The 27,201-nt window shown below is 52.4% G+C and overlaps 1 pseudogene; it reads right to left on the bottom strand.

Annotated features, from left to right (window-relative positions):
• Positions 1–27,201, bottom strand: part of LOC131586333 (uncharacterized) — a 705,318-nt pseudogene that overhangs the window by 486,644 nt on the left and 191,473 nt on the right.

The following is a 27,201-nucleotide window of genomic DNA, read 5'->3' as shown; positions in this document are numbered from 1 at the left end:
CTCTCTCCCTCCCACAGAGGAAACCCTCCCTTCAGTCCTGGGGAAAACCATCCCCAATGCTTCCCAGGGAGAAGGGAGCACTGTCCCGGGAAAGGGAAACCAGGCTGCCGGCTCACCGGCTCGCCCTGCTCGCCACGGAGCAGCCTGGGCAGCCCTGTCAGGCAGGGCCACTGCCAGGAGGAGCAGGAGGAGGAGGCGCAGAGCAAAGGCCATGGTGCCTTGCCCACTGCCAGTCCTGCAGCTCTTGCTGCCACCACTGTCCTGACACCGCTGTCCCAATGTCAGCACCGCTGCTGCCGCCGCCGCTGCTGCCACAACAGTTGTGGTCAAGGACTGACTGCTCGGTCCTTGTGGTGCTGTGCAACCACGGGGCTCTGGGACCTCTGTGACCTCAGAGCCTGCTGTCACCTCAGCCTGCTGTCACCCCACAGGCTGCTGTGACCTCATGGCCAGGGTGGAATTGTGTGGGATCTGCCTTCTTCACTAGGGAGATCATCCTGCCCAGCAGCTCTGTCCAAGGGCTATGACAGGGTCCCAGCCCAGCTGATCTCACAGGCTGGGGGATGAAGGGATGGAGAGCAGCCCTGCTGAGAAGGACTTGTGGCTGCTGCAAGGTGAGAGGCTGAACATGAGCCAGCCATGTGCCTCCAAAGGAGGGTGCCCAGCAGCTTGAAGGAGGTGATTCCACCACTCCTCTGCTCTGGTGCGAGCCCACCTGGAGTACTGCATCCACCTCTGGGTGCCCAGCACAGGAAGGACATGGTCCTGATGGAGCTGGTCCAGAGGAGGGACAAAATGCTCTGAGGGCTGGAGCCCCTCTGCTTTGGAGACAGGCTGGGATAGCTGGGGGTGTTCAGCCTGGAAGGGAGAAGGCTCCACTGAGACCTGATTGCTCCCTTTCAGTACTTTAAGGGGGCTTGTAAAAAAGATGGGACAGAATTTTTAGTAGGGCCTGTTGTGACAAGACTGAGGGGGAATGTTATCAATCTAAAAGACAATAGCCTCAGACTAGATATAAGAAAGAAACTCACATTTTTTACACTGGGGGTTTTGAAACCCTGATACAGGTTGCCCAGAGAGGTGGGCATCCATCCCTGCTGACATTCAAGCTCATGCTCTGAGCAACCTGATCTAAAGGTGTCCCTGCTCTCTGCAGGGCACTGGACTAGATGGCCTTTAAATGTCCCTTCCAAGCTAAGCCATTCTGTGCTGCTGTGCACCAGCAGAGCAGTGCTGGAATAATGCTGGGGTGATGATGCTGGCACCTGTGTTTTGGTAGTTGTGCCATTTAGCTATTGGCCAAGAGAGGATTGATGGGCTGCACAGTGAAATCTGCAGAGAACAGTGTGCTCAAGGAGAAACAGGAGAGGAACATGGCTTCCAGTTCAGATAAATGCCAGCATTTTGCTGCTCATTCCTTGCTAAGAAATAAAGGAATGTCTTCAAGACCCCTTCAATGTGGGGGTGCACTATTGGCTGTATCAGTACTTGTGTTCTGTAAAACAGGTGAGTTGTTACAGCTTCTTGCCCCATTTATCACTGGATAAAACCCAAATACTTCATTGCTCCATGTCTACTTTCTTCCAAGTAAAGGCAGATTTTGTTCATTCTTGAGTGGGACATATTCATCTGTTGACAAGCAAATTCTTCTTGCCATTCACACAATGTTGATTTTCTCTAATTGGATTGTAATTAAGATCTACCTCTCATTGTAATTAAAACTGATGGATTGTGAGGTGAAGTGTTGCATAATTTGCCCTGGAGAGAGTTTTTCTCTAATTCAATGACATATGAAGACAGGTGTAGCCTACCATACTTGTGGCATTAGTCTCCCACTCTGTCCTTTCCTCTCACCCAAGGGGAGGATCGAGGTCTGCAGGGCTCATCTGTGCACTGAAAGAGTTAATATCTCACCCAGACCTGCAGATGGTCATGAGAGTTTCTGCTGGGCTGTTGTGGTTTTAAACCAGTAATTAACAAAAGGGGAAAAAAAAATTTACTTATTTCTTGCTGTGAGATATGGATTAAAACAAGAGCAAATCAGGCATAAAATTTAAAAGGAATAAAGAAAGTTTATTGAGAAACTACAATAATAAGAACACCAGAATAAACTTCCAGAAAAAACTTTTTCATTTCTTACTGCTTACCATTCCTTTGTTCACATGACAACAGAGACAAAAACTTTAGAATTTTGATGGTTTAAACAGTCTCAATTCCTTTTACAGTCTTTTCACCAGTCTCTGTAGAGAAACAGAAGTTTCTTTCTGTTAATTTATGGAGTTTCTCACAAGAAAATTATTTTTGTTATAGTTTTCCGTTTCCCTGATATCAGCTGCCTAGAGCTGCTGTTATCAGAGCCCACTCCTCCCAGCTCACATCACCTTGAGGTGTGTTATGGGTCATGAGTTTAAGGATAGTATTTTTAAGGAAAAGTTATTCAAAGGCAAAAAGTCTTCTTCATCTGTTTCTGTGAGCTTCACTAGAAAACAGTTTTCTCATTGCCTCTCAAGGCTTCAAATCTCTCAGCATTTTACTATACCATAATTACTTTACTTTTTACTCAAATTTACATTTTGAACACTCTATCCTTCCCCATACTCCATCATTAATTAAAGGAGTTCTTTTCAGGACTTCATTGTCCATCCCCATAGTTTTAACAGAAAGATATTTCAGCTTAATTAAAGCATCTTCTTAATTCTTTACCTTTCTTGAAGTTTCTTTTCTTTCTTGCCACTAGTAGTTTATAAAGTCTCTTTTCATGTTGATCACTCTCCTTTTCTCTCTCTGGATAAAAAGATTAACCCGCAAGTCTCATCTGGATAAGAAAGAGTTAAAATCCTGCTCAAGCTTTTGTAGATGGTTCAGTGATCTCTGCTGAACAGGAGCTGGAGCTGTCTGCGATGGAAAGTTCTTCATAGCTTCTCTGGAGAGTGTGGTCAGTGTCTCTGCTTGCTGCAGGCCCAGAGCTCTTCTCCTTCTTTACTCGGCAGTTTCTGGTAAATTCCATCACAGCAAAACCTGCAGCCAAGCCAGGAACCGGCCTGGCCCAGCTTGGCTCGGGGCAAGCCCCCGCAGGCCCCATCTCCCGGCCGGGAGAACGGCAGGCCCAGCCCGGCCCCCGCCCGGCCACGTGGCCAGGCAGAGACCCAGAGGCCAAAGCTCTGCTACCTTTCACAGCCAAGCAACAAAGAGAACAACAGAGTTCTGGTTGTACACTTAAGGTGGGGTTCACAAGTTGATTCCACTTTTCAATGGCTAAAACTGCTGTCAATTCTCAGCAATGACCGATAATTGGTCAGGAGAAAAGACTCCCGGCAGTCCCCAGCAACTTTAACTTTCTTAAAGGTAAAGTAACCCCATGACAACCACTCTGTTATTTCTCTGTTTTAAATAGATGAAGATGAAGCAAAAGATAATTGAAACCAAAATAAAATGACCTCCAGCCCAGTGTGTTCCCAACGCAGATCACTGGGAACGTGGGTCATCAGGGCTCGGCCCAACGTGGGTCCTCTGATGGGAGATGGAGCTGGAGCAGTGCACAAAGCTCTTCCTGCACTTGGGGCACTCACAGGGCTTCCCTTACTGGTGCCTCCATTGGTGTTTGGTCAAGTTAGAGCTCTGGGTGAAGCTCTTCCCACACTGGGGACACTCGTAGGGCCTCTCCCCAGTGTGGATGTGCTGGTGGGTGATGAGGTGGGAGTTTTGCTTGAAGCCCTTCCTGCACTCAGGGCAGCGGAAGGGCCTCTCATCCGTGTGAATCCGCTGGTGCCTGAGGAGAGTGGAGCTGGTCTGAAACCTCTTCCCACACTCAGGACACTCATAGGGCCTCTCCCCAGTGTGGATCATCTGGTGGATGATCAGTTGGGACCTCTGGCTGAAGGTCATCCCACACTCCCGACACTCATAGGGCCGTTCCCTGGTGTGGATCCTCTGGTGGCAGATCAGGCTGGAGTTGTGGCTGAAGCTCTTCCCACACTGGGGACACTCATAGGGCCTCTCCCCAGTGTGGATGCGCTGGTGGATGATGAGGTGGGAGCTGCAGCTGAAGCCCTTCCCACATTTCCCACACTCGTAGGGCCATTCCCCAGTGTGGATCATCTGGTGGCAGATCAGGGTATTCCTCTGGCTGAAGCTCTTCCCACACTCCAAGCACTTGTAGGGCTTCTCCCCATCCTGAAGCTGCTCATGGACCACCAGCTCAGAGCCCTGGCTGGATCTCTAGCCACCTTCCCGGCACAGGGTGGGTATTTCTTCCTCAGAGCACCCTGGGATGGGTTTGGAGCCCCTCCTCCTGCAGGATCTCCAGGGCTTTTCCTCCCCATTGGATTCCTGCACTGTGGAGCTGCTCAAAACGGCCTCTTCCACAAGGTTCTGCTGTGGGGATTTGTCCTCCCTGGTCTCCATCCTCAGCTCCTTGTCTGGGGGAGGAAGGACAAGGAGAGGATGGGATTTGCCTCCGTGCCAGAGGGAAGGGGAAGGAGATCCCCCCAGTGCGTCCCCGGCAGGACGGCGTCGGCAGCGGGGTTGTCCTGCAGCTGGGGGCCAGGCTGGGCTGGGAGATGGAGCAGGAGAGAGGGGGAAAGGGGCACTGACTTCCTCCTCACCTGCCTGAGTGTCCTGGGGCATCTTCCTCTTCCTCGCAGCCCCTTTCTCCATCCAGCCAAGGTCTGGGATTGGGAAATCCTGGTTTGGAGAGATATACAATTCACAAGCACATTGGATTAGGGGGTTCCTCCTGCCCAAGTCCATCTCTAGAAATCCCAAGCTATCCATAAAAACCTCCCAAACACCAAGATTCAGCCCTGAAAATGCCTCCCAGGAGTTCCCCATCTCTGGTCTCTCCCCTTTTCGTGTTCAGTGGTTCCCCCCTGTCCCAGCTGCTGGGGGTCACACTTGTACTGGGGTTCCTTTGTCTGCTTTGTCCCTGCCCTCCCCAGGCTGCTGGGAGTGCCAGGAATCAGAAAAGTTCCCCCTGTTTCCATCTCCCTACTCCGGGATGCTGGGACCCCCAATGTCTTCACAAGGGGCATTTTCTGCTCAGCTTTGCAGTCCTTAATTCTTAAATATCCCCCCCCCCAAAAAAAAATTCAACCCAGGGACCCCCCAGGATATCTGGGCTGAGCTCCCCCTCTCGGGGCACCTGTGGGATGGGGGGTGATGATCCCACAGGTGGGGGACTGTAAATTCAGGGAGTTCTTGACCTCTTGGTTCCTTCTCCTTTCCCTGATCCTCCTTTGTCCCTCCTCTTCCTGTTGAAGTGCATTTAAAAAATTATGGTCTGTCCCAAGGGAAGAACTCACCCTTGGTGTTGTATAAGGTCAGTCCCTACCTAACCTCCCTTTTCTTTTCCCTTTCCCATTGGCTGTAACCCCCCTGTATCCCCTGGCCACCCCCTCTCCCAAGTTTAAGAGAGCACCCGAGGAATCTCAGCCTCTTCCTTGACCTGGGACCACGTCTCGTAAGTCTGAGCCTTCTTTGTCTAAAATACCTTAGGTCCATGTTGGATATATTTTGAGACCCCTTCCCGCCCGTGTTCTGAGAAGGGCGGACACATCCCCATGGGGGACAAGAATGAAGGGGTTTGTGGAGTATTTACAACATCTTCCTCCCTCTCCTCCCCTTCCACCCCTCCTCCTCCTCCTCCCTAACGCCAGCTCCATCTCCTACTTCCATCCCTTCACTCTCCTTCATCCCTCCTCTTCCATCCCTCCTCCTCCTCCTCCCCCAGGAGCAGTGACACCCTCGGTGCCCCGTTCCCAAACCCCTCACAGCCCACGGCAGGAGCGGGGATGGAGCCGGGACAGGTCGGGATGGGCAGCGCGGGGCTCTCCCCTGCTCCCACCCGCTGGGGACGGGGGGAACCCGGCCCGGGGAAAAGGAGAGGGAAACTGGGAAAATTGGGGGCTGCAGATCCAACCTGGGGCTGGCTGGGGACCCTGGCTGGGGACTGCCAGGCCTTGGGGCTGCTCTGGGGAGATGCGGGAGGGGGGAACACAGAGAGGGCTGGGGGATCCCAGGAGTGGCAGCACTGGCAGGGACTGGTTTGTACTGGGATCATCCTGGCAGTGGCTGAGATTGCACTGGCTGTGTACTGACATCATACTGGGATCATACTGGGATCATACTGGGATCATACTGGGAGCAGCTGGGCCAATGCCACGAGAGACTGCGATCACACTGAGGGAGACTGGAATCATACTGGGATCAGACTGGGATGATACTGGCAGTGAGTAGGATCCTCCAGGGGGCAACTGAGACCAGGTTGAGGGCAAATGGGATATACTGGGAGTGAATGGGATCATGCTGACGCTGACTGGGAGTGGTTGAGAGCAAATGGGATCATGCTGGAAGGAATTGGGAAGGACTGGGAATATGCCCTGCGCTCCCCAGAACCCCGGGATCGCCCCCCATAGGTCCCATAAGTGTTCCCCAAACCCTCCAGGATCCCCGAGTGCCCCCTCACCGCCCGCTCGGGACCCCCCAAAGCCTCCCTGGACCCCCGAATGCTCCTGACCCCACAGATTCCCCTTCCAGCCACTGCTGGGAATTCATCTCCCATCATCCCACAACACAGTTTCATGCCCAAACCTCCTGCCGTGCCCCGCGCCCTAAAGAGCCCGGTTACAGCTCGCCAGGTTCCCCCCAAGTGCTCCCGAGCCGTATACATTCGCCCCGAGCACCTGCAGCCACGGCTCGGACGCAAAAGTTTTCTCCAAGCGCTTCCCCACACCGCCAAACGCGCCTTCCGAGCCACTTCCGGGACTACAGCTCCCATCATGCTCCGCGGCGCCCATAGAGCGCTATTCCAGCCGGGACTTCATCTCCCGTCATGCCCCGCGCCTCACCGGAACCCATTGGAGCTGCGCCTACAACTCCCGTGATGCTCCGCGGCCCCATTAAACCGTATTATACCGGCGCCTACAACTCCCATCATCCCCCGCGGCCCATAGATTCCCTGTTACAGCCCCCCAAGTGCCCGCCCGGACCCCGAAGGGCCCCCAGATTCCCCTCCCTGACCTCCAAGTGCCCCCCTGGACCCCCAAGTGCTCCCCCGAATCCCGAATTGTCCCACAGAATCCGTAAGTGCCCCTCCAAGTGCCCACCCGGCTCCCCCAAGTGTCTTCCAGACCCCCAAGTTCTCTCTAAATTCCCTCCCCAGACCCAAAACTGCCCGAAATGTTCCCCAGAAAAGTCTCCATGGACCCCAAAGTGGCCCCTTTTACCCTGTCTGAGAAAATTATAAAAAACTATGCTCAAAAGACTAAAAATAGGTGTAATTAGGATAAAGAGGGAGAAATAGTGATCAATTAATGAAGGGAATTGTAGTACTTTGAACCAAGGACCAATAATGTTTTTAGTTGCTAAAATTGTATCAATTCTTTCATATAAATATAAAAATTAAGTTATAAAAATGCAGAATAATATTATTGTAAAAATTAAAATTTTATTTTTAATTATTTATTAGATTTTAATGATAAAGAAAAATTGATAAATGTTCTCAATTCTTTGGGATGTCAGTCCCAGGTGGGCGATGTCAGACATGCTGAGGCTCGGCGTGAGGAGCAGGTTGTCCAAACAGGGGCAGCCCACAAGGGGCTCATTCTTCTCTGTGACCAGACCTCCTCAGGAGACATTCAGCATCAGGATTGTAAAGAGTAAATCGTGACCTCCTGATCAGTACACAAAGATGTTTTACAGTTTGAACAGTAGAATGTTGTCACCGTAAGGGGCCTTCTTTGTTAATATACCTCATGTTGTGTCATGTTTAGTAAATACCAATGTTGTTGTACCAGCCTTCTTTGTTAAAATATTGGTATAAATGAAATTAGAATTTTCACAACTAGGTCCCTTGGCTTAATGGCAGTTTAATTAAAAATCAATGCAATTTACTAAATTGAATAGTAATGTGGTATAAAATAATACAGTTTAGTAAAATAATGCAGTTTAATAAAAAATTAAAATTTATATATAATCTGCTAGAAATTAAGTATGATTAAAGCATAAGCAAAACTGACCAGGCTATGGAGGCTTCCCACGCTGCCTCACGTTCAAAGCAAAGCACTTCAGGCTAAACTTATATACTGTATGCTTATACATATTCATTAATGTTTCCTGTAAGTTTCCTCCTATTTCCGATCTTTCTGACTTTATGTCACTTTTGTTCACGGCGCACGCCTCACTTGTTGTTATGAGGTCTTCAGTCTTCTTTTGGTGGTTTTTTGGCAAAGGCTTCACCTCTTCCTCATCATTATTTGGATAACCTTACAGGTTTGTGTGTGTGTACTAAGCGTTGTGTTATGTTAGTCTACTAATTAGCCTTATGTTTACTAATCTTTAGGCCCAGTGCCTAAATTTGTTCTAATTTTGGCCATTTTGGTCTTGAGACGCCATTTATCTTCTAAACTACATCCTGTACATTAATTTTGACATGTAACATCTGCAAAGGGGTACATCTGCTTTGTAACACTGATTCATGATTGTTTCTAATTATAACAACTTTAATAACAGTTACAATTTAGTTAGCAGGAAACAATTCCATTTATAACAACTGCAAATACCCCTTTATATCCCTTTTTATTGGTTTCCATGCTAACGGCCTTGCTTTCTTCATTGCGATGGATAAACTTGTATTTTCTCAATTTCTCCTTTTGCTAACTCAATTCTTTGGCCTGCAGCCCAGTTGCTAAGCCCATCCACATTCACCTCTTAGTCTTCAGAGGGAAACTTTGAGCACAGTGAGAATCTCCCAGTGTGCAGGAGGGTCCCTGAGTGCCAGCTGCAGCTGGGGCCTCAGCCAACTCCTCTCTCAACAGGTTCCCCTCTGCAGCTTCACAGGAAAGGCCAAACACCTCCCTCAGGGACACCTGTACCACACATTTCACATCTCCATGCCCATACGTGATGTCCCTGTCACAGCTGCATTCCCAGCTTGCTGCTGTGCAGATGCTGCCACCACCCAAAGCAAGGCCCTGTGTCCCTGAAGGGACCCGCCCTGCTCTGTGGCCTGGACTGAAGGTGGGTCCCTCCTGCCAGGGCAGGGCCCAGCACAGCTCTTCTGTTCCAATAAAGAGATGGAGCTCTCACCCCAGTGTCTGGCTGGTACCACCAGCAAAGCCCACACAGCACCAGCCCTGGCTGAGCTCCATGTCCAGGAGCAGGCAGGGCTGACCATGGTGTGGGCAGGCAGGAGCCAGGCAGGGGCTGCTGTGACCAGCGGCAGGGCACTGAGGGGCTGGGGGAGTCTGTGTTGAGCATCCCTGGGATGAGGGCACATTTCCTTCAGTGGCATCACCTGGGCCTGAACCTCCTCCAGTGCCATGCCCAGGAAGAGAGGCAACCATCAAGAGCATCTCCTGGGACACTGCCTGACCAGCAACGTCAGCAGGCAAAACCAAGGTTTTGTTTATCAATGACCCTTTGATGAAGTCAAAAATTTACAATCAGTCCAGTACAGATTGGAGTACAGATGGGAGTAACTCAGGGGATACAGCCAAGGCCATGAGGTCACAGCAGTCTCTGGGGTGACAGCAGGCTGAGGTGACAGCAGGCTCTGAGGTCACAGAGGTCCCAGAGCCCCGTGGTTGCACAGCACCACAAGGACCGAGCAGTCAGTCCTTGACCACGACTGTTGTGGCAGCAGCGGCGGCGGCAGCAGCGGTGCTGACATTGGGACAGCGGTGTCAGGACAGTGGTGGCAGCAAGAGCTGCAGGACTGGCAGTGGGCAAGGCACCATGGCCTTTGCTTTGCGCCTCCTCCTCCTGCTCCTCCTGGCAGTGGCCCTGCCTGACAGGGCTGCCCAGGCTGCTCCGTGGCGAGCAGGGCGAGCAGGTGAGCCGGTGGCCTCGGTCCCCTTTCCCGGGACAGCACTCCCTTCTCCCTGGGAAGCTTTGGGGATGGTTTTCCCCAGGGCTTTAGGGAGGGTTTCCTCTGTGGGAGGGAGAGAGGCCCCAGGGGCCAAGGGATGGTCCCAGTGCCCCTCCAGAGATGTTGCACAGGGCCTGCAAAGAGGATGGAGAGTGACCAGAGCCAGCCCAGTGCTCTCCAGGCCACTCTGCAGCTTTGGCCATGTCCATTGACATCTGGCTCCCACAGCCTTACCCAAACCCCTTGCAGTGCCCAGTTCCCTAAAACAGAAGGGGATCCCAGCTCACCCTGGTAATGGTCCTGATCTGTGCTCCCTTCTAGATTGGGATCGTAACTTGCATTATCTGGATGCCCTCTTGGATAAAGGCTTGAAACGCTTGGAGAATGCTGGAGGCAAGTTCTCAATGTGCCTTTCCTGAGAGAATAATGGGTGTCAGTGTGGCAAGAGCTTCCTCGTGTGCCATTATCTCTTAACATAATCTCAGGCTTGATGGATTCTGGAAAAGTTGCCCTGCTCCCTTCTGGAGCCCTGAGTGATCCCACAGCATTGCTGTCAGTGGGAGGAAGGAGCATTTAGCTGTCAATCTTCTTCCCATGTGCAATGCCAGTGTCACCTTCCGTGTGCTCTGTTCAGCCATGGAGAAGAACAGAGAGGGAGGGTCCGGGCCCAGGGCTGTGCCCCAGGACTGTGCCTTGCACGGCTCCTTTGCCAGCCCCAGGGAGCCTGAGCTGCCGCTGCCAAGCCCTGGCCCTGCCTGGGACTCAGTTCAGAGCTGCTGGCAGCTCCAGGGTGTCCTTTCTCCCCTGACTGCCATTCAAGAAGTTTCTTCTATCCTGGTATGGGGCAACTACAGGCACGTGGTCTCCCTGCCCCTGCTCCTGGGTGGAAGGCAGAGATGAGGGAGTGCCTTGAAGGGCAGCAATAAGCCAGGTGCACTCACTGCCACTCCAGCCTGAAGGAGAATCTTGAGCACTGTCCAGGACCTGTTCTGTCCTGCCTTTCCTTGCAGCTGAATCTACTGATGAAGACGATCCAGCTTCCCAACCCATGTCCAGGACTCAGCCCTTGGGAGATGGTGAGGGTAGGTCAAGGCCTTTCCCCCTGGGAAAGCTGCCAGCTCAAAACCTTAAAGTTGTCCAGCTGGCAGTGATGAGAGAAGCTTCTGTGGCTGTTGAGTTACAGGTGTGTCTGCAGGGAGGACTCTCCCAGCTCCTGGGTTGGTTACTGCACACAAGCCCAGCTCCCCTCACAGGGGTGAGTGGTGTGTCCCTGCTGACCCCACAGGCTGAGGACTGGTTTTCTGGGGTCCATTCCTGGGAAATGGATCTATTTCCTGTCATGGTCCTCTGAGGGGGAGGAACAAAGCTACAGGAGTTATGAAACCCCATGAGCCATCCAAACCCATGAGGCAAATGCTGAAGGAAATGCTGCAGGGAGCGCAAAGTGGGTCCATGTCGCTCAGCCTTCTCCTGAGACTCAGCAGCCGGGAGCTTTCTCTGCACATCTGGACATGCAGTGCCCAACACAGCAGGAAGGGATCCATGTCAGCCTCACTGCCCCACTGCTTCTTTCATGCCCTGCAGGGCTGTTTCCCAGCCTGGCCTGGCTGCAGCTTCTCCCCAGCCTCTGCAGGAAGGCATTTGGCATCAGCTGACAGGGTTCCCAAACTCCACCACTGGCCATGCCCACCCTGAGATCTTCTGCACTTTCCCAGTCTCAGGGTGGACCAGAAATGGTGTTTGTTTGGAGAAAGGAGGGAGCTGGCCAATCCCAAAAGTTTATATGATTTCCTTTGATAAGCATTGCCTCCTGAAGATGCCACCTCCCCAATGGGGAAAATTCCATCTGATTCAGGTGTACAATTTATTTTTTTTCAGAGAAGGACCAAAGGGCTGTGCTGAAGGCAGTGTTTCCCGGAGGAAGCAGTGGCTCATGGGCAGCCTCTGCTGCAGGAAGGGAGGCCATGCCAGGCACAGTCACAGTCCCAGGAGGTAATTGCTGTGCCTCTGGGCCTGAGCCCTGCTGAGGCTTGAGCTCCCATCGCTGCTGCTTGGCAGTGCAGGCACAGCCCGGACAAGACCAGCACAGCCCAGTGGAATTATCCCCAGCAGCCTCAGGGCACTCGGCTACTGAACAGTCCTGCTGGGGTCCCTCCATGGGAGACAAGTCCCAAATCCTGGCAGCAGCTGCAAAAGAGCACCCATGCTGGAGAATAGGCAGAGTGGGAGGGCAAGGCTCCAGTGTGACCTGAAAGAGCCTGGCTCTGTCCCTATGGGATGGGAGAGCTGTCCCAGCAGAACGTGGGCAGGAGGGAGGGATGGCCTGAGGGACAGTTGTGGCACTGCCTGCTGTAGTTCTTCCCCATTGTTTTTACAATTCTTTCAGCTGTGGCAGAGAGAGGGCCCCAGTGAGGCCTGGGCTGCTCCAGCCACCTCTCCCAGGGATGCTGCACAGGGCCTGCAAAGAGGGTGGAGAGTGACCAGGAGCCAGCCCAGAGCCCCCAGGCCCCTCTGCAGCTGTGGCCATGTCCACTGACATCTGGCACCCACAGCCTTAGCGCGACTCCCTTGCACTGCCCCGTTCCCTAAGGTAGAAGGGGATCTCGGAACACCATGGAAACAGTTCTGATCTGTGCTCCCTTCTAGATTTGGAACACAACCTCAATTATTTGGAAGTGCTACTGAATGATACTTTGAATATCTTGGAGAATGCTGGAGGCAAGTACTTCTATTCCCTTTACTGACAGAACACACAATGACAAGGTGGCAAGAGCTCACTCATGTGCCATATCTCTTAACATAATCTCAGGCTTGATGGGTTCTGGAAACCTTCTGGAGCCCTGAGAGATCCCACAGGTCACTGCCAGTGGGAGGAAGGAGCATTTAGCTTTCAATCTTCTTCCTGTGTGCAATGCCAGTGTCTCCTTCCCTGTGTGCTTTGTGCAGCCACAGAGAAGAGCGGAGAGGGAAGGGGCCAGGCCGAGGGCTGTGCCCCAGGGCTGAGCCTTGTGTGGCTCCTTTGCCAGCCCCAAGGAGCCTGAGGATCTCTTACAGTGCCACGGGAGCTGATCTGTCCTGCCTTTCCTTGCAGCCAAGCCTCTTGCTGAAAGTGATCTGGCTTCCCAACCCACATCCAGGACTGAGGCTCTGGAAGATGGTGAGGGTAGGTGAAGGCCTTTCCCCCTGGGAGAGCTGCCAGCTCAGAGCCCAAAGCTCGGCAAGGGCGGCATCACTGCAGGTGCCAGGACAGAGCTGTGCACGTGTGTGCCCTCTCCCTGCGCTATCCCCTCACTGCTCCTGCAGCTCAGTGCTGCCTGTGCAGATCAGCAGCGATGAGAGAAGCTTCTGTGGCTGTTGAGTTACAGGTGTGTCTGCAGGGAGGACTCTCCCAGCTCCTGGGTTGGTTACTGCACACAAGCTCGGCTCCCATCACAGGGGTGAGTGGTGTGTCCCTGCTGACCCCACAGGCTGAGCACTGCTTTTCTGGGATCCATTCCTGTGAAATGGAATTATTTTGCTCTAAGGTCCTCCAAGAGGAAATACCAAAGCTACAGGAGTTATGATACCACATGAGCCATCCAAACCCATGAGACAAATGCTGAAGAAAATTCTGCAGAGAGGACAAGGTGGGTGCATGTCCCTTAGCCTTCTCCTGAGACTCAGCAGCCGACAGCTTTCTCTGCACCTATGGACATGCAGTGCCCAACACAGCAGGAAGGGATCCATGGCAACCTCACTGCCCTGCTGCTGCTTTCATGCCCTGCAGGGCTGTTTCCCAGCCTGGCCTGGCTGCAGCTTCTCCCCAGCCTCTGCAGGAAGGCATTTGACATCAGCTGACAGGGAGCCCAAACTGCAGCACAGGCCATGCCCACACTGAGATCTTGTAGGATTCCCCAGTCTCTGGGTAGATCAAAAATGGCAGCTGTTTGGAGAAAGGAGGATTCTGGCCAACCCCAAAAGTTTATATGATATCCTGGTCCTTAACCAAGTCTTTGACAAGCATTGCCTCCTGAAGATGCCACCTTGCCCAGTGGGGAATGCTGCCATCTGATCCAGCTGTCCCTTTCTGCAGAAGTGGACGGAGAGCCTGTGCTGAAGGCAGCGTTTCCCAGAGGAAGCAGTGGCTCATGGGCAGCCTCTGCTGCAGGAAGGGAGGCCATGCCAGGCACAGTCCCAGGAGGTAATTGCTGTGCCTCTGGGCCTGAGCCCTGCTGAGGCTTGAGCTGCCATCTCTGCTGCTGGGGAGTGCCCACCCTTCAGGGATGTTGCACAGGGCATGGAAAGAGTGTTGAGAGTGACCAGGAGCCAGCCCAGAGCTCCCCAGGCCCCTCTACAGCTTTCTCCATGTCCACTGACATCTAGCTCCCATGGCCTTACCCAACCCCCTTGCAGTGCCCAGTTCCCTAAGGCAGAAGGGGATCCCAGCACACCCTGAAAAAGGTTCTCATCTGTGCTCCCTTCCAGATGAGTTTCCTGGGATGGCTTCTCCATTAGATTGGCTGCATAAAGTTTTGAAGCCCTTGGAGCCTCCTGCAGGTATGTTTTCAGTGTTCCATCAAGGAATAATCATTGACAACCTGGTAGGAACCAGGTGACAGAAGCTTCTGTGGCTGTTGAGTTACAGGTGTGTCTGCAGGGAGGACTTTACCAGCTCCTTTACTGATTACTGCCCGCAAGCCCAGCTCCCATCGCAGGGGTGAGTGGTGTGTTCCTGCCGTATCCACAGGCTGAGCATTGCTTTTCCGGGATCCATTCCTGGGAAATGGAACTATTTTTTGTTAAGGTTTTCCAAGAGGGAAGAACAAAGCCACAGGACAGAAAGAATCACTTGGGTCACACCACATCCTGAAAGAAATAGAGAAGAAACTGCTCAAAGAGCATGGTGGGTGCATTTCCATCAGCCTTTCCTGAGATGCAGCAGCCGGTGGCTTTCTCTGGACATGCCATGCCCTGCATCATGGGAAGGGATCCATTGCAGCCTCGCTGCCCTGCTGCTGCTTTCAAGCCCTGCAGGGCTGTTTCCCAGCCTGGCCTTGATGCAGTTTGTCCCCATCCTCTGCAGGAAGGCATTTGGCATCAGCAGGCAGGCTGCCCAAACTGCACCATGGGCCATGCACACCTTGAGATCCCCTGCAACTTCCTGGTCTCTGAGCAGATCAGGAGAGGTGGTGGTTTGGACAAGAGAGAGCCTGAGCCTTTTCCTGATCCTCTTCCATGTCTTTGACAAGCACTGCCTCCTGAAGAGGCCACTTCCCTGCTATGTAATGGCTCCATCTGATCCAGCTGTGCCTCTTCCTTTCTCAAGGGATGGACAGAGAGACTCTATGGAAGGCGGCATTTCCTGAAGGAAGGGAGGCAATTGCAGGCACGGGCCCAGGCACAGGAGGTAATTGCTGTGCTGGGCTCAGCTCTCAGTGGGGCTGTGTGCCAGCAGCTCTTCCCACAGGGCCTCTCCTTGCATGGCCCAGCAGCAGCCAAAGCTGGAGGCGCCTCGGATTCCAGGCCTCTGGAGCTCATTCCCAGCCCCTGGGAAATGGGACTCGTGCACCAATGTCCATCCCACTGCAGCTGCTCCCAGAGCTGGCTCTGAGCATCCAGAGGCCCAAGGCACAGCAGCAGCCCCGAGCAGGAGCCCTGCCACGAGCCCAGGGCCACAGCCAGCCCTGGCTCCCAACTGGGCAGGGGCTGCACTGGCCCCTGACAGGGCCTGGCTCTGTCCCCTTGGGCTGGGGGAGCTGTCACGGAGCAGGGAGGGTCAGGGGTGGCAGTGGCTGCTCAGGGATGGGTTTGGCCCATGTCCCTGGAAGGAGCCACTGCCCAAGCAGCTGCGCTGCCCCTGGGCTCTGCTCCCGGCTTTCTGGGCTTTGTTGGGTGGCACAGCCTGTGCCAAGGGACAGCAAGGTGCCTGCAGGCCCCAGCTCTGGGGGAAACAGGGAATATCCTGAACATACCCACCATGCTGCCAGCTCAGCAGCACAGCACAGCACGGGCTCACGCTGCCCAATTCTCCCACAGATGAAGCCAGCACAACACGTGTTCCCAATTCCCAGAAGGGCATCAGAAGAGGTTTCTGTCAAGGAACACGCTGTTGGCTAGAATTAATGTCAGGCCTGCTTTGTTTGGTGCTTGTCTTCATTTTATGCAGTGTTGGAATCTGGTATGTCTGGAAGACAAAACGGTGAGTATTTCATTCATCTTTCCTTCAAACATCTTCTTTTGAAAGTCTGTTGTAGAATAGAAACATTCCCAGTGAGGCTGCTGTGGACTTGTGGCTTAAGTTCTTGGTTGCCCAAATAACTCTGCCAAGAGTTCTGCTGCTGCCCAGGCCTTTCATTGGCCTCTTAATTGCTGGGCCTTGTCCTGGGGAGCCCGCTGGGGCTGCAGCCAGTGCTGGCTGCCACTGAGGCTGCCTGGCCAAGAGCAGCCCCAGGAGCAGCGGGCAGAGGCAAAGCAAGGTGGGCAGGAGAAAGAGCGGGGACGAGATTGCCCTTGAAAAGCAGACACGCTCTGGGTCCCGCTCCTGGCCAGGGACCCTGCCCAGAGCCATCCCCTGCTCTCCAGGGCCTTGAGGGGCAGCTGTCCAGCTGGGCCAAGCTGTGCCAGCAGCTCCAGCTGTGCTGGGGAGCCTTGGCAGCTCTGGGCCCTGCTCTGCAGGAGGGTCCCTGAGTGCCAGTGGCAGCTGGGGGCCTCAGCCACCTCTTCTCTCAACAGGAGCGCCTCTGCAGCTTCAGAAGACTGGCCAAAGGCTTCAATCAGGGAGAACTACACCTGTCTTCCTCCATCTCCAAGCCAGTGTCCATTGTCCCCTCCACAGCTCTATTATCAGTTTATTGCTGTGCCGCCACCACCCAGAACAGGACCCTCTGTCCCTGAAGGTGCTGGCCCTGGTGCCTGGCCAGGCCTGAATGTGGGCCCCTCCTGGCAGGGAATGGCTTGAACAAAACCTTTGGGCCTCTGCTCTGGGGTCTGCTGGTACCACCAGCACTGGCACAGCTGCTTGGCTGGCCACAGCCTTGGCTGGGCAGGCAGCAGCCGGGCATGGGGCATATCTTTGTTTTCCATTTTTAGAAATTAGAAATTATTAGAAATATGTAAATTTTTTTTTTTTTTGGTAGAAAGAAGTCCTCAAATGTTTCTTTTCTTTTTTAAGAGAGTAGTAAAATGTTTTTCAAAGTAGTTTTAGAATTCTGGAACATTTTTTCCATTTCTTCAATAAAACATGGAATTTCGTTTAATTGGTAATGTTTACTCTAGGAAGAACTGAGACATCCCAAGACACCCAGCATACTGGGGAGGCTCTTTTCCCACTGGAGATTTGGATCTAGTAAAAAAAAAAAAATTAGCATAAAATATTTTTCCAGATATTTTCTGGGATTACTGACAAGCTCACCTGTTAGTCTTCAGAGGCAAACTTTGAGTACAGTGGAAATCGCTTAAATTCACTATCTTGGGTTCTGGAAGAACTCTCTCAGTTCTAGAGCAGGGGCTTCTTCCTGCTGCCCTCAGGCTCTCCTCTCGGCCTTCTGAGCTTTGTTGGGCAGCACAGCCTGTGCCAAGGGGCAGCAAGGTTCCTGCAGGCTCCAGACCTGGGGAAATAGGGAATATCCTGGCCATATCCACCGTGCTGCCAGCTCAGCAGTGGAGCACAGCACAGACTCACACTGCCCATGGCTCCCACAGATGCAGCTGGCACCACAACACGTGTTCCCAATTCCCAGAAAGGCATTGGAGAGGTTTCTGTCATGGAACACACTGCTGGCTAGAGTTAATGGCACACCTGGCTTTTCTATGGCATGCAGGTGATGGGGGACCCCTGTAAGGCTGCCAGATGATTGGGGTCCATCGTGAGGCACGGGCAGGGTGTTGTGTTTTCCAGTAAGACAGGCACGGGTTTGAGTCTTTTGTAAGTGGTGCATGTGGCTGAGGTTTCCTCTTGATATTCTTAGGCGAATTGGGATCACTTCTATGGCTACAGGTGACTGGAGAACTCTGTAAGACTGGCAGAGGGCTTGAGTTCCTCGTGATTTACGTGACCATTTAGTGGTTGCCGTCAAGGCCTGGAGAGGAGCCGAGTCCTTCCTAAAGTGGGCCGGGGGCTGGATTCTTTTGTGAGGCACATGAGGTTATTTTGGGGTCTCTGAAAAGGTGTGCACAGATTTCCTGTGAGGAACAAGGGATATTTTTGGGGTCCCTGCCAAGGTTTGCAGAGATCCCTCATGAGACACAAATGAATATGGTCTCTCCTAAGATTTGCAGAGATCCCTCATGAGGTGTGCAGTGGGGTTAAACTAGAGGGGTTTGTTATTCTTCTCAGCACAGCAAAGGGACACTCTCGGTGGAGGCTGTGCAAAGCTGGCAGGAAGCTTCCTGCAGAGCCTCGGGCCTCGCCTGTGGGCTGTGCAGGCAGACAGAGCCCATCCCTTGGGGACCGGGGCCAGGCCGGGCCTCTGGACCCACCGCGCCCTTGTCGGGTCCTGCCCCATGGCTGGGCCGGGCCAGGTCAGTCCCCAACAGGGAAGGGCTGAGGCCCCGGGTCCGATGGGGCTGCCGAGCAGTGCCCGAGGCACAACAAGGGTCTCGCTAAGCCCTGGCTCTGTGCTGCAGACAAACACACATTTACAGGCACAGCCACTCCCTGAGCCACAGGCAGCTGGGGACCTCTTCTCTCCAGAGGAGTGGCTCTGCAGCTTCAGAAGACAGGCCAAAGGTTTAATCAGGGAGAACTACACCTGTCTTCCTGCATCTCCCAGTCAGTGTCTGTTGTCCCCACCAAAGCTGCATTATCAGCTTCTTGCTCTGCCTGCAGCAGCCAGGCATGGAGCACCATGGTATCTTTGTTTTTCATTTTTAGAAGTAAGAAGTTCTTAGGAACATGTAGAATTTTTTTTTTTTTTTTTTTTTTTTTTTTTTTTTTTTTGTAGAAAGTAATCCACAAATGTTTCTTCTCAATTTCCATAGTAGTTTAGGATTTTTCAAAGGCATTTTGGAATTTCTGACCTGTCAATTGAGACGAACACACGACACACACTTGTGCAGAGACTACAATGGCTTCTTCTTCATTACAAAGTGTTGTCAACTTTTATTCCCTTAACCAAGCATGATCTTAAGTCATTAGTTACACCAAAACAGCTCATTAAATTCATTGGACAAAGAAATGGCTCATTGTATTTTATTGGTACAAAACAATTAACATCAACAATAAATTGGCAAGAGTTTACAAATTATTATTTAGGCACATATGCTGTCTCTAAAGCACGTATTACATAACTGCAAATACCCCTTAGGTCCCTTTTTATTGGTTTCCATGCTAACGGCCTTGCTTTCTTCATTGCTATGGATAAACTTATATTTTCTCAATTTCTTCTTTTGCTAACTCAATTCTTTGGCCTGCAGATCAGCTGCTAAGCCCATCCACATTCACCTCTTAATCTTCAGAGGGAAACTTTGAGCACAGTGAGAATCTCCCAGTGTGCAAGATGGTCCCTGTGTGCCAGCTGCAGCTGGGGCCTCAGCCATCTCCTCTCTCAACAGGTTCCCCTCTGCAGCTTCACAAGAAAGGCCAAACACCTCCCTCAGGGACACCTGTACCACACATTTCACATCTCCATGCCCATACGTGATGTCCCTGTCACAGCTGCATTACCAGCTTGCTGCTGTGCAGATGCTGCCACCACCCAAAGCAAGGCCCTGTGTCCCTGAAGGGACCCGCCCTGCTCTGTGGCCTGGACTGAAGGTGGGTCCCTCCTGCCAGGGCAGGGCCCAGCACAGCTCTTCTGTTCCAATAAAGAGATGGAGCTCTCACCCCAGTGTCTGGCTGGTACCACCAGCAAAGCCCACACAGCACCAGCCCTGGCTGAGCTCCATGTCCAGGAGCAGGCAGGGCTGACCATGGTGTGGGCAGGCAGGAGCCAGGCAGGGGCTGCTGTGACCAGCGGCAGGGCACTGAGGGGCTGGGGGAGTCTGTGTTGAGCATCCCTGGGATGAGGGCACATTTCCTTCAGCGGCATCACCTGGGCCTGAACCTCCTCCAGTGCCATGCCCAGGAAAAGGGGCAACCATCAAGAGCATCTCCAAAGACAGGGCCTGAGGAGCAATTTCAGGAGGCAAAACCAAGGTTTTGTTTAGCACTGACCCTTTGATGAACTCAAAGATTTACAGTCAGGGCAGTTCACTAGTACAGATGGGAGTACTTGCCTCTGGGAAGGGGCTCCTCTCACTTCACAGTCTCCACCCCCCTGGGAATCGCAGAACTCAGGCCAGTCCCGCTCACCCCACAGCCTTGTCCTGTCTGGGGGGGAGGAGGCTGAACCACAGCCCTGTTATCTCTTCAAAAGCCAGAAACCAAAGAGAAATTCCCAGGCTTAAGATTTAAAGAGTGGTTTTCCCAGGTTGATGTCACATTTCAATGGTCAAAACTACTGTCAGTTCTCAGACATGGCCAGTTACTGGCCAGGAGAAAAAACTCCCATCAGCCTCCAGCAACCTTAACTTCTTTAGATGTTTCTCATTTTTTCTAAAATGTCAATCTATCACACACCACAGCTGTGACATCCCCAGTGTTCTCCTCTCTGTGACACCACAGCAGTGACTGTCCAAATTTCCTCCTCTCTGTGACACCACAGCAGTGACAGCCCCAGTGTTGTCGTCTGTGACACCACAGCAGTGACAGCCCCAATTTCCTCCTCATTGTGACATGACAGCAGTGACAACTACAGTGTTCCTCTCTTTGTGACACCACAGCAGTGACAGCCCCAGTGTTCCCCTCTCTGTGACACCACAGCAGTTACAGCCCCAATTTCCTCCTCTCTCTGGCACCTGTTGTGGTTTTAAAGCATTAGTTAAGAAAATCACTGCAAAACTGATTCATTTCTTGCTGTGAGATGTGGATTATGAGAAGGGCAAAAGAAGCTTAAGGCTGAAAAGGGATATAGTAAGTTTATTAACCAAACTACAAGGATAAGAAACCAGAAGAAAACTTCCAGAAACCCTTTTTCCCCACCACCCAAACATTCCTGTCTTTAATTGACAACATAGAGAAGAAAATACCTGGAGGTTAAAACAGTCCTAACTTTGCCATAGTCTTTTTCACCAGTCTTTGTCAAGAAAAATAAATTCTCTTTTGGTAATCTAGGGAGTATTTCACAAGGAAATCATCTTCTCATAGTTCCCTATTTCTCTGATGCCAGCAGCCCGGAAAACTCTGCCATCAGTCCTTTCCAGCCATTTCATACCACTCTGAGGTGTGTTCTTGGGCCATGATTCAAGGGGTGTCTTTTGAAGGATGAGATCTTCAAAGGCAAAAGTTCTCTTCATTTGTCTCTGTGACCATCTCTGGATACAGAAATTTTTGCTTTGTCTGTTAAGAGCTACAAATCTTCAACAACTCTCACTTCTCCTTTTCTCTTCCAGCATCTCCTAGGATTACAACAACTTCACCATTTACTCAGCTTTTTCAATGAATTACTTTTGCTCACATCTACACTTTGAAATGCTCCATTCCCCCCAAAATACTGTTTCAGGAATGAAAGGAGTATTTCAGGACAAGATTGTCCCTCTCCATAGCTTGAACAAAAGAAAACTTCAGCTTATTCAGGCAGCTCCGTATTTTCTTCCCATCTGAGGGTTTAATTCCTTCCCTCGCTGCCTTTGATAGCTGATGCTGTCTCTTTATGTGTTGATCCCTCTCTCTTCCCCTTTCTCTGGAAAAATGATTAATCTGCAAGTCTCATCTGGCTAGTGAAAGGGTTAAACTCTTGCCCAGGCCTTGGGGATGGTCCCAGGGGCAGCGACTGGAGCTGTTTGCCATGGAAGATTTTTGGTAGCTGCTCTGGAGGAGTGTGGCCACTGTCTCAGCACGCCGCAGCTCAAGAGCTTTCCTTCCCCTTCCTTGGCAGTCTCTGCTGAAAGCCAGCAGCATCAGAAACTGAAGCCAGGAACCAGCCTGGCCTGGCAGCCCCCCTGCACAAGGCTCAGTGAGCCCTGCGAGGGCTTCAGCCCCTCTGGGAAGGGGCTCCATCCCCCACAGTCTCCATCCCACACCAGGAACCGCAGAACTCCAGCCAGCCCCGCTCCCCGCATGGCCTTGTCTGGCCTGGGAGGGAGAAGGCAGAACTGGAGCCCTGTTACCTCTTCAAAAGCCAGAAACCAAAGATAAAGAGACATTCCCGGACTTAAGTTTTAAAGGGTGGTGTTCACAGGTTGATGTCAATTTTCAATGGTCAAAACTACTGTCAATTCTCAGAAATGGCCAACGATTTGCCAGGAGAAACAACTCCCATCAGCCTCCAGCAACCTTAACTTCCTTAGCTGTTTCTCTTTTTATCTTAAATGTCAGTCTTTCACACGCCACAGCAGTGACAGCCCCAATCTCCTTCTCTCTGTGACACCACAGCAGTGACAGCCCCAATCTCCTTCTCTCTGTGACACCACAGCAGTGACAGCCCCAATCTCCTCTCTGTGACACCACAGCAGTGACAGCCCCAATCTCCTTCTCTCTGTGACACTACAGCAATCACAGCCCCAGTGTTCCCCAAGTTGTGACACCACAGCAATGAGAGCTCCTAATTTCCTTTTCTCTGTGACACCACAGAAGTGAGAGCCCTAATCTCCTTCTCTCTCTGACAACACAGCAGTCACAGCCCCTTTGTTCCCCTCTCCGTGACACCACAGCAGTGACAGCCTCCATTTTCTCCTCTCAGTGACACCCGCTGTGAGCAAAGCAGGGAGCACAGTGCCTGTGGAAAATCAGGCTGCATATCTTTCTCAGTTTCACCTGAGAAAGTGTCCTGGGAAATCAAAAGGAGGAATTAAAACAATCCTCAGAGATAGAAGACAGCCTTGCAGGTGCTGTTTGTCAGTTTCTTTTTTTCTTGCAAGAGAAGGTCGAGGGGTGGTGCACCCCACTGACCGATGATGGTGATATGTTAGTTTACTAACAAATAAGAGTTTTACCTTTCTGTACTTTCACATATTGGTCTATAAAAGATGATCTGAGGTAATTAAACTCGCTTTCCTTTTCAACTCATAAGAGAGTCTGTGTCGTGCTTCTCATCGTTCCCAATAGCATGACAGGAACCCTCAAAAAATGCATCAAAAATGGGGAACTCCCCCTTGAATCCAAGGGATTTTTGGGAATTTTTTTCCCAAAAGCAGCAGGTTTTTCAGGGTTGCAGGGGAGGAGAGACCCCCTCCAAATTCCTGGAGGTGTCCCAAAGACACCGTCTGCGGAGGCAGTGGAGTGGGACAAAAAGGGCATTTTAGGGAAATTAAGGGAATCTGGGGGGATTTGGGTGAATAGTAGGGAATTTTGGGATTATTGGATGTCTGGGGGGTGGATCTCAATTTTGCGGGGTCTTGCGTTCCGGGGCCGCAGGATCATGTCCAGGGCAGCCACAGTTACCAGGAACAGGCATGGGACACCAACGAGATGGGATTCTGCTCAGGAAAACATTTATTCAGCTCAGGAACAAACTCAGATGCAGAGACAGCCCCAAACAGAGGCAGGGAGATGGGGTTTGAGAACCAGGGTGGAGTTCAAGGTCAGGGACCACTGGGAACACAGCAAGGGAGAAACCCCAGGGGCCCAAACCCAATCAGAAATCCCTGGGCTGCCTCCCAACGAGGGGTCCAGGGTGGAGTTTCTTCCTGGGCTCTCAGGGCCCAACCTCTGAGGCAGAGGGATGGAATTCCCTCTTGCCCATGCCTCTCAATTTAACAATATTAATTTGAAACTAAATCCTTGCCTCCCTGGGCAGGGACACCTCACACAAAACTCACTCAGTAATGGGCTCCCCCTCCCTTCATCATCCCCAAACTTTGGCTGTCTCATTGCAGACCCCACCCCACCTCCCCAGTCCCAACCCCAACCCATCCCTGCTGGACATCAAGACCCCCTTCCCAAGCCCAGTTTCCCCCATTTCACACCTCCCAAACTCCATCCCACCCATCCTGCCTCACCCAATGCCCATCTCACCCATCCTGATTTGCATCCCACTTCACCCAATCCCCTTCCAACCCCATTCCACCTGATGCCTTCAGAAGGCTGACCTAGAACAGGAGCTGGACAGAGTTAAGAATAAAGTTTATTAAAAGGCCTTAAAGGATACACCTTGGGCAGTACAAGAGCCTGGCCAGGGTTACACCCAAGATGGACCAAAAATGGTCACAAAAATGGACAAGTGATCACAAGGTCTCACATTTTTAGAAGTTCAGGTACATCTGCATATTGCAGATGTTCATTGTCCAGTGACAGCTTCAGATGATGAAGTCTCATCCTTCTTTTCTCTCTTCAGTCCACCCTTGTTTATGCTTTTGGGCTGAAACTTCTAACAACTGTCCTTGGTATCAAGCTAGAAAAGGATTTGCTTTGTCTACCTACTCTGTGAAGAGAGCTCACTAACACTTAATAGGAAGTTCAAAACTACAAACCTAGGCAGTGTAGAATATGAAAAATATGAAAGCTAAAACTTAAGGCAACACACCCTGAGGGGCTGTGGAATTGAATAATTTTGGAGAGGTACTGAGTTGGATTCAGTGACACTGAGTGGTTTTGAGGTGAAAGATCGAACCCTCTTGTCTCTTTGAGTGCCAAGAAATGGAGACAACTACACCAAATAACCCCACAACCCCCAAATACTCCCAAGTATCTCCCAGATTCCTTTGAAGCACTAGTAAAATGTGAGGTTTTAGATACCTTTGATGAATTTATTGATTTTTACCACTATTTCTCTGTTCTAAATAGATAAAGATGAATCAAAAGATAATTGAAACCAAAATAAAATGGCCTCCAGCCCAGTGTGTTCCCAACGCAGATCACTGGGAACGTGGATCATCAGGTCCTGCCCAACGTGGGTCCTCTGATGGGAGATGGAGCTGGAGCAGTGCATGAAGCTCTTCCTGCACTTGGGGCACTCACAGGGCTTCCCTTACCGGTGCCTCTGTTGGTGTTGGGTCAAGGTAGATCTCTGGCTGAAGCTCTTCCCACACTGGGGACACTCATAGGGCCTCTCCCCAGTGTGGATGCGCCGGTGGTTGATGAGGGTGGAGTTGTGCTTGAAGCCCTCCCCACAGTCAGGGCAGCGGAAGGGCCTCTCATCCGTGTGAATCCGCTGGTGCCTGAGGAGAGTGGAGCTGGTCTGAAACCTCTTCCCACACTCAGGACACTCGTAGGGCCTCTCCCCAGTGTGGATCATCTGGTGGATGGTCAGTTGGGACCTCCATCTGAAAGTCATCCCACACTCCCCACACTCATAGGGTCTCTCCCCAGTGTGGGTCCTCTGATGGAAGATCAGGTTCTTGCTGTGGCTAAAGCTCTTCCCACATTCCCCACACTCGTAGGGCCTCTCCCCAGTGTGGATGCGCCGGTGGGTGATGAGGGTGGAGTTGTGCTTGAAGCCCTTCCCACAGTCGGGGCAGCGGAAGGGCCTCTCATCCGTGTGAATCCGCTGGTGCTCGAGGAGATGGGAGCTGATCCGAAACCTCTTCCCACACTCAGGACACTCGTAGGGCCTCTCCCCAGTGTGGATGCGCTGGTGACGGACGAGTTCAGAGCTGCAGCTGAAGCCCTTCCTACATTCCCTACACTGATAGGCCCATTCCCCAGTGTGGATCATCCGGTGGCGGAGCAGTTTGGTGCTCCGGCTGAAGCTCTTCCCACACTCCAAGCACTTGTAGGGCTTCTCCCCATCCTGAAGCTGCTCATGGACCACCAGCTCAGAGCCCTGGCTGGATCTCTGGCCGCCTTCCCGGCACAGGGTGGGTCTTTCCTCCTCAGAGCACCCTGGGATGGGTTTGGAGCCCCTCCTCCTGCGGGATCTCCATGGCTTTTCTTCCCTGTTGGATTCCTGCACTGTGGAGCAGCTCAAATCAGCCTCTTCCATGAGGTTCTGCTGTGTGGATTTTTCCTCCCTGGTCTCCATCCTCAGCTCCTTGTCTGGGGGAGGAAGGACAAGGAGAGGATGGGATTTGCCTCCGTGCCAGAGGGAAGGGGAAGGAGATCCCCCCAGTGCGTCCCCGGCAGGACGGCGTCGGCAGCGGGGTTGTCCTGCAGCCGGGGGCCAGGCTGGGCTGGGAGATGGAGCAGGAGAGAGGGGGAAAGGGGCACTGACTTCCTCCTCACCTGCCTGGGTGTCCTGGGAGATCTTCCTCTTCCTCGCAGCCTCCTTCTCCATCCGGCCAAGGTTTGGGAATGAAAAATCCTGGTTTGGGGAAAAATATAATGCACGAGCACATTGGGTTAGGGTGTTCCTCCTGACCAAGTTCATCTCTAGAAGTTACCGGCTATCTGGGGCCCATAAAAACCTCCCAAACACCAAAATTCAGCCCTGAAAATGCCTCCCAAGAGTTTCCCATCTCTGGTCTCTCCCTTGTGGTGTTCAGGGGTTCCCCGCTGTCCCAGCTGCTGGGGGTCGTGCTTGCACTGGGGTTGCTTTGTCTGCTCAGTCCCTGCTTACCCCAGGTTGCTGGGAGTGCCAGAAATCCAAAAAGTCCCCCCCATTTCCATCTCCTCATTTAGGGATGATGGGGCTTTTTGGATTCCTATGGTCCCTTGTCCCGTGATTCTCTGCTTTGGGGTGCAGAACGTCCAAGGAGTCCCCCCTGCTCCATTCCAGGCTGTTCAGGATCCCATGAATTGTGGCACTCCCCCTCTCTGGGCTCCCCACTTTGGGGTCCTGAGGAAAACACGGCTCTGCTCCTCCAGGCTGCCTCTGACAGCAGCCACCACCAGGACCCCCCAATGCCCCCCAAGGGGCATTTTCTGCTCAGCTTTGGAGTTCTTCATTCTCCAAACATCCCCCCCATAAAACCCAACCCAGGGATCCCCCAGGATATCTGGGCCGAGCTCCCCCACCCTGGTCACCTGTGGGATGGGGGGGGTGATGATCCCACAGGTGGAGGGCTGTGTATTCAGGGAGTGCTCGACCTCGTGGTCCCTTCTACCTCCCCTGATCTTCATTTGTCCCTCTTCTTCCTCCTCTTCATCCTCCCTAACTCCACCTTCTTCTACTTCCATCCCTTCCCTCTCTCCTTCTTCATCCCTCCTCTTCCATCCCTCCTCCTCCTCCCCCAGGAGCAGTGACACCCTCGGTGCCCCGTTCCCAAACCCCTCACAGCCCACGGCAGGAGCGGGGATGGAGCCGGGACAGGTCGGGATGGGCAGCGCGGGGCTCTCCCCTGCTCCCACCCGCTGGGGACGGGGGGAACCCGGCCCGGGGAAAAGGAGAGGGAAACTGGGAAAATTGGGGGCTGCAGATCCAACCTGGGGCTGGCTGGGGACCCTGGCTGGGGACTGCCAGCCCTTGGGGCTGCTCTGGGGAGATGTGGGAGGGGGGAACACA

Source organism: Poecile atricapillus, chromosome 19, assembly GCF_030490865.1.
Source record: "Poecile atricapillus isolate bPoeAtr1 chromosome 19, bPoeAtr1.hap1, whole genome shotgun sequence".
Lineage (NCBI taxonomy): Eukaryota > Metazoa > Chordata > Aves > Passeriformes > Paridae > Poecile > Poecile atricapillus.
The sequence above is the reverse complement of the archived record's forward strand: the minus strand, read 5'-3'. Positions and strand labels throughout refer to the sequence as shown.